The sequence below is a fragment of the Myotis lucifugus genome, unplaced genomic scaffold (genome assembly GCF_000147115.1).
Source record: "Myotis lucifugus unplaced genomic scaffold, Myoluc2.0 scaffold_76, whole genome shotgun sequence".
Lineage (NCBI taxonomy): Eukaryota > Metazoa > Chordata > Mammalia > Chiroptera > Vespertilionidae > Myotis > Myotis lucifugus.
In genome coordinates this window covers 4,968,741-4,978,742 of record NW_005871124.1, presented here as the reverse complement: position 1 = coordinate 4,978,742, position 10,002 = coordinate 4,968,741, and the positions used below count along the sequence as shown (strand labels likewise).

The window sequence follows — 10,002 nt, the reverse complement described above, 5'->3', positions numbered from 1 at the left end:
TCCATCGCTTATGCTTATTTGCATGCATACAAGTCCTTTGGTTGATCTCTCCCTCTTACCCCCACCCTCCCTACCTTCCCTCTAAGGTTTGAGGGTCTGATCCATGCTTCTCTGTCTCTAGATCTGTTTTTGTTCATCGGTTTATGTTGTTCATTATAATCCACAAATGAGTGAGATCATGTGATATTTATCTTTCTCTGACTGGCTTATTTCACTTAGCACAATGTCAGCAGCCTGAGTGATCAGGACTAGGCTCATGTTAATCAGGCTCAGAGAGCCCAAACCTCAACCACAGTGCCACTTTATTAAGGTAGGAGAAGAGAGTTGGCTTTAAGCACAGCAGATGGAAGTTGAAGCAGAGTGGAGCATCTGCTCTGTGTAGACAAGCAGCAGGGAATCCCAGGTTGTCATCAGAAGGTTACTTAGGACAGAATAAGAACAGAGGCAATTGGTTATGATATGCTCATACCTAGACTAGAAAAGGTTGATGGGTCCATCTCCTTGGTAGGGATAGCCTTATACGTTCCCCACTGTTGGCCAAGGAAGGTACTATGTCCTTTAAGCCAGTGGCTGTATGTATGATCTCACCATCTGAGTTTTGGAGGTTTGCATTTCTTCCTCTTTCACAGTATTTTTTTTCCAAACTGGATACCATTGAGTGGACTGGATTTCCCCCAAATGAATTTCAGGTGCATTCTAGGTGGGTCGCTTGCAGTTTGGGGATTCCCAGGCTCTTCAGGGCACACAAACAGCTAAGCCCCTAGTTTACTCCCACAATTTGACAGTTACATCTAACATAATGGCAATTTTGCTGCCTTACTCTGAAGACAACCTTCATTCTCTTGCCTTGAAATCTATGGGGGTCCTCACACCTATTCCAGGTGCATTCCATGATACTTTTAGTGGTGTTTTTGAATGGGGTTTTTCCTGTCATGTAGGAGGTTTTTCTGACTGCCCAGTTGTCCCTGCTTTCACTCAGCTTGTTTAAATGGGGAGGGGCCAGTCCTTGTGCGGATAGCTTTCTTTTAGTCTCTGATCTGTGGTTTCCGGTATCATTTTCACATAGCTGGCTTACGGGTCTTTATGTCCTGTCCTGTATGTCATTTCTCCAATACAGTTCTGAAACTCGCTACTTGGAAAAAATTATTTTTTAATAAGATAATACATGCAATAGTACAGAATTCAAAAGTTCCAGGAGAAGATAACTGAAAAATAGGTCTCCCTTTGTCCGTGGACAGAAATTTGTCCCATTCTCTTTCTTGGAAGCAAATGTTCTCATCATTTGGGCTGTTTCCCCCTGAAGGTACTTGGCCGTGAAATCAGTTTAGGTGACGACATAGCACCTTCCGTTTTGAATGCCAGCTTTGCCACTGGGCATTCTCACTTCTGTAAATGGTATCCACATCTGACCAGCCACCTACGCCCAAAGCCTTGTTTTCTTTTACTTCTCTTTGTTCTGTAGCCTCATTCGGATCTTAATCACCATATTCAACTTGTTCACGGTGCATTTTGCAGCGGATCTTTCCTTTCTGTTACATTAGATTGCTGTCAGCACCCCGCTAGATTGTGAGTGACCTCCCTGCCCACACAGCATTCGACTGCCTGATGACTCACTGGGAACTGTGAGCTCCCACTGCTGTAATAAACTAAAAGGATGATCACTAGACTCTGTACCAGTGCTTATTTTTTTCTTTTCTACAATTTACCTTCAATTGGATTATGGATTCTCAGGGGATAGGAACCACTGTGCACTTTATGTGGTCGGGTTAGGGTTAGGGTTAGCGCTTTACAGGGCCTGATACACAGAGTGGGTTCTCAACATGTATTTGTCACATGATGAGATGAACATTGGTTTTTGTTACTTGAAGTAATCAAGATGTGGAGATTTTTTTTTAAAAAAAATATTTTTTATTGATTTTTTACAGAGAGGAAGGGAGAGGGATAGAGCGTTAGAAACATCGATGAGAGAGAAACAACAACCAGCTGCCTCCTGCACACCTCCTACTGGGGATGTGCCTGCAACCAAGGTACATGCCCTTGGCCGGAATCGAACCTGGGACCTTTCAGTCCGCAGGCGGACGCTCTATCCACTGAGCCAAACCGGTTTGGCGAGATTTTGTTTTTAAAACATGGAAAAAATAACTGGCAGAGAATATAATGGCAGGAAGATGAGCAGGTAACCTGCTGTATTTATGATGGTTTACCACATTTTCTTTTCATTGAAACCTCTTTTCTTGCTCTGTATTATTGCACCATTGTCCTACTCCAGGACCTTCCACAACACACAACACTACCTGTGCTCCTGTCTCTTTTATTTTCCTCCATAGTACTTCTAAAGTATTATGTAATTTATTTATCTTTTTTTAAATCCTTACACAAGGGTATGTTTTTATTGATTTTTAGAGAGAGAGGAATGGAGAGACAGGGAGATAGAGAGAGAGAGAGAGAGAGAGAGAGAGAGAGAGAAAGAGAGATAAAGATAGAGATAGATAGAGAGAGAGAGAGACATCAATTGGCCACCCCTCATACTCACCCCAACTGGGGATCAAACCTGCAGCCTAGGTATGTGCCCTGACTGGGAATCGAAGCTGCAGCCTTTTGGTGTACAGGACGATGCTCCAACCAACTGAGCCACCTGGCCAGGACTCTATATCTTGTTTTTAAATTGTTATTTCCCCTACTAGAATGTGCATTAGGATTAGGATTTTTCTCACTCTGTTGACCACTGTATTCCCAGTGCCTGGCATGTGGTAAACTGCTCAATAAATATTTGTTGAATGTGTAACCTGGTGAGTTTCCAATTGTGTGTGCTGTCATTAGATTGATCACTCTAACCGATCCTAGGTTACTACTGTTTGTTCTGTTCAGTGTTACTTGGTATCAGTACTTCGAGTCCAGGGAGACATTTTTCATCTCTCTGCAAACAAAAACTATAGTTTGGGACTGAGTGACTGAGAGGCATGTGGAAGGAAGAAATAGACAACGTAGTCCAGTGATGGCGAACCTATGACACGCGTGTCAGAGGTGACACGCAAACTCATTTTTTTGGTTGATTTTTCTTTGTTAAATGGCATTTGAATATATAAAATAAATATCAAAAATATAAGTCTTTGTTTTACTATGGTTGCAAATATCAAAAAATTTCTATATGTGACGGCACCAGAGTTAAGTTAGGGTTTTTCAAAATGCTGACACGCTGAGCTCAAAAGGTTCGCCATCACTGGACTAGGTCCTACTCCATGGTGGTGGAAAAAGACATCTTGGGCTCTACTTTCCAGTGGCTGGCATAGTCTCCAAATACTTACCCTTGTATTTTGCTAACCTATTTTGAGTACCTTTACTAAAGGTGATATGTCCCTCTTTGTTATTCTTAACAGAAAGTCTGTCCTTTCTCATGGCTTCATTTCTCTTCCTTTCATGGTTAATATCTCTTTGGACTCCTTTGCCTTAGGTGCTGCCGCGCTGTTATTAAGGAGGTGGCCAGTTGATTGGATTTGAGTGATAGCCTTAAATAGGTCAGTCTCAGACGCCAATTCCTTTTTGGGGCCACATTTTGCTTATTCAGTCAGCCAGCCGCCGTGAATGTGTCCCCAAAACTGTATACACACACTTTGAATAATTATAAAGCCGGTGTTCATTAACAGGGGTTTCATTTTCAAAACTGAGCTAGCAGCTGTTACAGTGTGTATACATTTTTGGGGACACCCCGTGTGTGAGCCTTGGGTCCCTTCTCCTGTGGGGGCAGGCAGGTAGGCCTTGGCATTCTTCTGAAACTGAGAGGGTGCTGGCTGACTGGGGACCTGGGCTTTCCAGTAATGGCTGGATGATCCCCTAGCAGTGGTCGGCAAACTGCGGCTCTCGAGCCACATGCGGCTCTTTGGCCCCTGGAGTGTGGCTCTTCCACAAAATACCAGCACTTCCACAAAATACCGACTTCTGCGCATAGGCCACGAAGTTTCAATCGCACTGTACATGCGTGCCCGCACGTGGTATTTTGTGGAAGAGCCACACTCCAGGGGCCAAAGAGCCGCATGTGGCTCGTGACCCCGCAGTTTGCCAACCACTGCTCTAGGGCCTGTGGACGTCAGATGTGACTGGGATGCTGCTCACTAGTCAGAAAATTCGCTCTAACGGGTTTCATATCCTTTGTGAGAGCTCCATTCACTAAGATGGTCTTAAGGAAAACCGCAGGACCTTCTAAACACAAAGAAATCAACAGACCGTGCTGTGCTGAGGAGTGGAGGCTCTTGTCCTAAGAATTGTAAGGAGTCACTGTGTCACTGGACGGGGACTGGACCTGAGTCTGTCTCAAGCCAGCCTGTACTATGTGGGTAGTGCAGGAAAGATTTCACAACACAAGTCCAGGTGATTTTAAGAGCGTTTATTAAAGCTGAGGACAGTGAGTGTTTAGGCCAGTGATGGCGAACCTTTTGAGCTCGGCGTGTCAGCATTTTGAAAAACCCTAACTTAACTCTGGTGCCGTCACATATAGAAATTTTTTGATATTTTAAACCATAGTAAAACAAAGACTTATATTTTTGATATTTATTTTATATATTCAAATGCCATTTAACAAAGAAAAATCAACCAAAAAAATGAGTTCGCATGTCACCTCTGACACACGTGTCATAGGTTCGCCATCACTGGTTTAGGAGAAAGAATAAAAAATTCACCCCTGAGATAAGGCATGGGCTTGTTCTAGAGAGAGACCCAGGCTGGTGCCCTTTGTCTTGAAGGCGTTTATCTTCCTTTTGCAGCTGAGAATCTCAGGGGAGGTCTCAGGAAAGGGTTTCAGCAGAATATTCATCAGTTTTCCCGGTGTGTTCTTTAATAGGTTGATGCACCAAAATGAGTTCATGGAGGCACCAGAGTCATTTTCTGGTCAGCTTCGCATCTATCTCGGATTTGTTTGGTCTAATTGGGTCTTTTGTTATTTGTTCCCCTGACTTCATCTGTTCTTGGGTTTGGCTGGGCACTGACTGGGTCTCTGTTATCTATCTCTGGTTAGGGAGCAGAGATGTAAGCTGATTGCTCTCAAGTGTCCTTGGATAGGGAAGATAAGATCTTGGGATTTACTAGCTGGCTGTAAATTGCTTTACTTGTTTGGCCCTATTTGTCTAACCCAGCCGTGGGCAAAATACGGCCCGTTTGAAATGAACAAAACTAAAAAAAAAAAAGACCGTACCCTTTTATGTAATGATGTTTACTTTGAATTTATATTAGTTCACACAAACACTCCATCCATGCTTTTGTTCCGGCCTCCGGTCCAGTTTAAGAACCCATTGTGGCCCTCGAGTCAAAAAGTTTACCCAATCCAGGTCTAACCATTTGCCTCAGTTTCCCTTTTTCCACTTGTCAAAAATTCTCCTAACAACTAACTATCCTGCCTCAGCTAGAAGACTTTAAGCTAGGCAGAGAAGTTTATTTTGGAATTACTGTTCTTTATGTGGTTTTGAGGTTGGCTGCTGAGGAGTGGGATGGGTGCAGGGAGGCTAGAAGGCTGTTAAAAAGAGTTCGTGTGAGAAGAATGGTTGCTCCTCTGCAGAACTAGATGGCAGCCTTGGGGATAAATGAGATGAGATGACTCACAGGTATCTGGTTCTCACAGGGGAGAGAAACAATGTTTACAGCGTGGACTGAGAGTTACCTACCTCTTGGACCTGTTGAGTTAGAGGTTTTAGGGGGATGTTGAGCGGGGGGGAGAAAACTGTGCTGGAATCACAGCTTTAAAGTTTCATGTTGGGTGGCTGACTTTTTAAAAAATATATCTTTATTGATTTCAGAGAGGAAGGGAGAGGGAGAGAAAGATAGAAATATCAATGATGAGAGAGAATCATTGATCAGTTGCCTCCTGGACGCCCCCTCCTGGGGATGGAACCCACAACCCGAATATGTGTCCTGAGTGGGAATGGAACCAGTGACCTCTTGGTTCATGAGTTGATGCTCAACCACTGAGCCACACCGGCCGGACCAGAGTATTTTTTCAGGTGTTCATGAAGAAAAGCACCTGAGCAGTCCAGCTGTTGTTGACCACAACCTTGAGCGCTCAGGAAACGGTGCTGCTTTCGGTTAGGAGCCTCTGGGCAGTGTGGAGGCTACGCCACGGAGCCTGGCTCAGCCCTGTGCCACCAGCTGTGTGGCCTTGGGAGAGCCACTTAACCTGCCTGGGTTAGGATGTCACCTGGCTCCGCGCATGCTCCGATGTGAGGGTTTGTTCCATGGAAGAACAGATTCCACTTTAGGGGGAGCAGTTCACCCAGGTGAGTGGGTGCGTTGGGGAGGGAGTTGGCACTGTGGGGAGCTCACCACCTATGGGGTCTAAATATCCCCCCTAGAGATTATTTTGTCCTCTTAATCTCCCCCTCCTTCTCTACCATTTCCCACAGGGCTGCAGGCCAAGCTGGGCTGAGAGAGATAAGAGATGAGTGACAGGAAGGTGCATGGACAACCCCATGGTCCCAGACTGGCCTTCTGCCCTTCTTGCTGGCTGCCTTTCCAGCCCCACTCTTGCCTCCCATTCCTGTCCTGAACATGTCTTCTGTCCCTTGGAGGTGGGTCCCTAACTTGCACCTATATATATATTGATACCTCCACAAACAAGTGTACAGAGCTGCTCACACTGTCAGCCACCCAGAGGCACTGTGACAGGGCACAGGATATGCGATGCGCTCACGGACACATGCTTGCACACAAGTGCTGCCCTTGCCAGACCCACAAAGACCTCCCGACACGCAGTACTTCAGGTCACACTGCTAGGTCTCCACATACCGTCCTACACAGTCCTTGTTGAGCATCCCAGAAATGTTTATTGAGCAAAGGCTGTGCCCGGTACACATGCTGTCACACCGTCTCAGAACCACCCTGCATGGTGCACAATCACATGAGCACAGCCTCACATGTTGCCTCAGCGCACCCCGTGACACACATACCCCCACGTCCTCTCATACAGTCACTTGTGCCCTCTTTCTCACAGTTGTCTGGTGTCATGCACACCGTCTCTCACAACCTCACCCCCATGGTCACCACCTCACAGAGCAGTCAGCCACCACACACTGTCTCTGCCCATGACGTGTGCATGTACACGCCATATCATACACCCTGGTGGCTCTCACACGCGGTTTCACATACTAATACACTCTTATACTTGCACATCATAACCCACTATCATGAAGGGTCACACGTGCTCTCACACAGCCTCACGCCATCACCAGAGAACCACAGGCACCGTTGCACACCCCACCTACCACGGCTCTTTATTCAGTCCCACTCAGACTCACACCTCCAACTTCAGGACTTTGGTACTTTATTTTACGAATCGTTGATGGTCCAGACCCCAGACCAAGGGGTATGGGGGGCCCAGAGGGTTGGGTTGTAGAAACTTCTGGCTCCACGCGGAGAGGGACCCCACCCCTGCTCTGAGGCCATGCTCTGTGTCCTCATGAGCTGAGTGGCGCCTCCACAGTGCTGGTGGGAGGCATGGGGCCTGTGGGGAAGGAGCCTGTGGGCGAACCCAACAGGGGCCCGGGGAAAGGCATGAGGTGGCTGACAGGCCCTGACAGCACCTCGGGGCCGGGGCCTTGGTACAGATGGGCAGTACCAGGTGGGCCCAGTGTCAAGCCTGAGGCCACTTCCCCACAATTCCCACCATCGCTGCCCCCAGCCACCACCATGAAGCCACCAGCCGGAGCATCAGCTGGTCCTGTGCCTGCCAGACTCGACACTGGCTTCTTTCCTTTCTGTGATGCCCTGGGTTTTCTAGTCTTTATGACATCGGTCCGCATGGTCAGTGGCCGGTTCACCTGATGAAAGAGAGGCCATGAGTGTTCACCAACCTCAGACTTTTGCCTCTGTGTCTCCACCCTTTCCACCCCACTCCTTAAGAGTCGGGAACTGGGTCAAGGACTAGGGGAGCAGACCCCAGCTGTGGCACAGGTAATGCCCTAAGGAATCATGAGCTTGTGAGGCCCTAAGCCAGGGAGCCTCTAGCCACAGGACTAGCTGATGGCTGGAGGGGAGGGGGAAGGAGATGAGAAATGGAGGAGAGAGAAGGGAGCAGGAGGGAAAAGAAAGGCAGGGAGGAGATGAAGGTGCAGAGAAGAGAGGGATGAGGGAAGGAGGAGGGAGGAGAATAACAGGGAGAAGAGAGGAAGGGAGTTTGGAAGAATACAGGAAAGGAAAAGGAGAAGGAAGGCCAGGTTAGTGGGATTGGGGTGCAGAGGGGAGTCTCCACGAGGCAGGGCACACCTGGTGTCGCTTGTAGTAAATGCCGCAGGCATTGCACACGGGGTCTCTATTGGCATTCAGCCGCCACACTGACGTGATGGTTGTCTGGCAGTTGGAGCACTGGGCACCTGCCCGCTTGCTGACCTTCTGGGGGCAGCAAGAATGTGAGGGTCAGTGCACTGGGGGGGGGGAGGTGGAGGACCCAGGAGGTGAGGGTCAGGGTGCAGGCAGGGCTTCCTGGACAAGGCGTAGACTGAGGGTTCTCTAAGGGGTGAGGACATGGCCTCCTGTCCCTGGGCTTTCCAAATGGCGTGGGGGGCTTCATCAGTGGTTCTCAGCGTTGGCGGACATTGGACTCCCTTGGGGAGTCGAAAACAATCCTGATACCCAGCCAGCGCCCCAGACCAAGTAAATCAACCCATCTAGGGAAGGCCCCTCAGTGATCCCAGTGTGTAGCCAAGAATGAAAACTGCTGTGCAGGGAGTGGACGGCGTGCCTGCTTGCAGCCTGAGGGTGGGCTGAGGGTAGACACTCCTGCACAGAGCTGGGTCCCTGAATGGATGGGGCAGGGAGGGGGGATGTGGGTTCTCATAGAGTGTGAGGACAGAGATCCCTGCGCAGAGTGAGAACAGAGTACCTGGGTGAGGGGAGGCCGGCCTGGGCTCTTACCCGGCGCCTTTGGGACTTGTTCTGCCTTTTCATCATCTGACCATCGGCATTGCACAGCCAGCAATGTGGAGTGGCTCTTGCTCTGCAGTACCTATACTCCCTGCCCTCTGGTGTGGTGGAAAGGGGGCAAGAGGGACCAGGCTCAGCCCAGCTTTGCCTTGGACCCCATCCCCCTCCTCAACCTCCCTGTCCCTTTGGGGGAACCTCACCACAGGTGGACAGGGGCAGGGTTCCAGGAAGGTTGGGGGAAGAATAGACCGTTGGATTGGGGGGGCTTCTGATTGGAGGAAAGAAGCTCCTGGGAAAGTCGGGGGGCCCGTAGGCACTGCTGGGGACAGGGATGGAGGAAGGCACTGCAGGTCCCAGTGCCAACAGGTCCGGACTCAGTCGCTCTGTCCTGAAGTTCTCTGGGAAGGTGCCTCTCCCATAGGAATCTTCTGAGGCCTGGGGAGGGGTGTAGTCCCAGGGGGGGCTCACAGTTGTGGGATGGTAGAGCCCCGTGTTGCCATAGGCCCAGCTGGTGTATGGTGAGCCTCTTAGGGTCCCCTCCAGACAGAAGAGGCATGAATTCACCTGGAAGGCTGTTTGGGGTGTGGATGGGTATGGGAAGGAAGAAAGAAGGGAACAGAAGGTCTGAAGCCATCCTGCTTTCAGGGTGCAGTGATTCCCAACAGCCCCACATGGTGGCCAAGCTTCCCACCTTCCCATAGGTTGCCAGAGCAGCTGCTGGCCATTGGGTGACTCCTGGGTCTGAGCCCCACTGGCCACTCTGGCAGCTGCAGTCACCTGCAGCCTTTTCCCAATGGGCTTTGAGCATAACTGTGTGGAGCCCCATGGGCCACTCAACTAGGGCCACCCCCACCTACTTACCATATTCAGTCCCAATAAGGCAGTCTGGGGATGTATATTCCCAGGTCTGCACATACACAGGGAACGTGATCCACAAAGCCTCGTGAGGGCTTCCGGCCATTTCTAAGATGGCCTCTTTGTTGGGTTCTACACTAGCTAAGGGTCTCCATGGCAACCCCAGTAACATGGAACCCTGCCAGAAAAGCCAGTGCAGCAGCTGCCTGCATATGCTCCAACTGGGGCTGGGGATCGAACCTAAAC

At 49.2% G+C, this 10,002-nt stretch overlaps 1 protein-coding gene and 1 pseudogene across 1 annotated transcript in view; one reads left to right on the top strand and one right to left on the bottom strand.

Annotated features, from left to right (window-relative positions):
• Positions 1-9,862, bottom strand: part of LOC102432101 — a 21,808-nt pseudogene extending 11,946 nt beyond the window's left edge.
• SLC9A7 (solute carrier family 9 member A7) overlaps positions 1-10,002 on the top strand; it is a 134,439-nt gene that overhangs the window by 59,112 nt on the left and 65,325 nt on the right.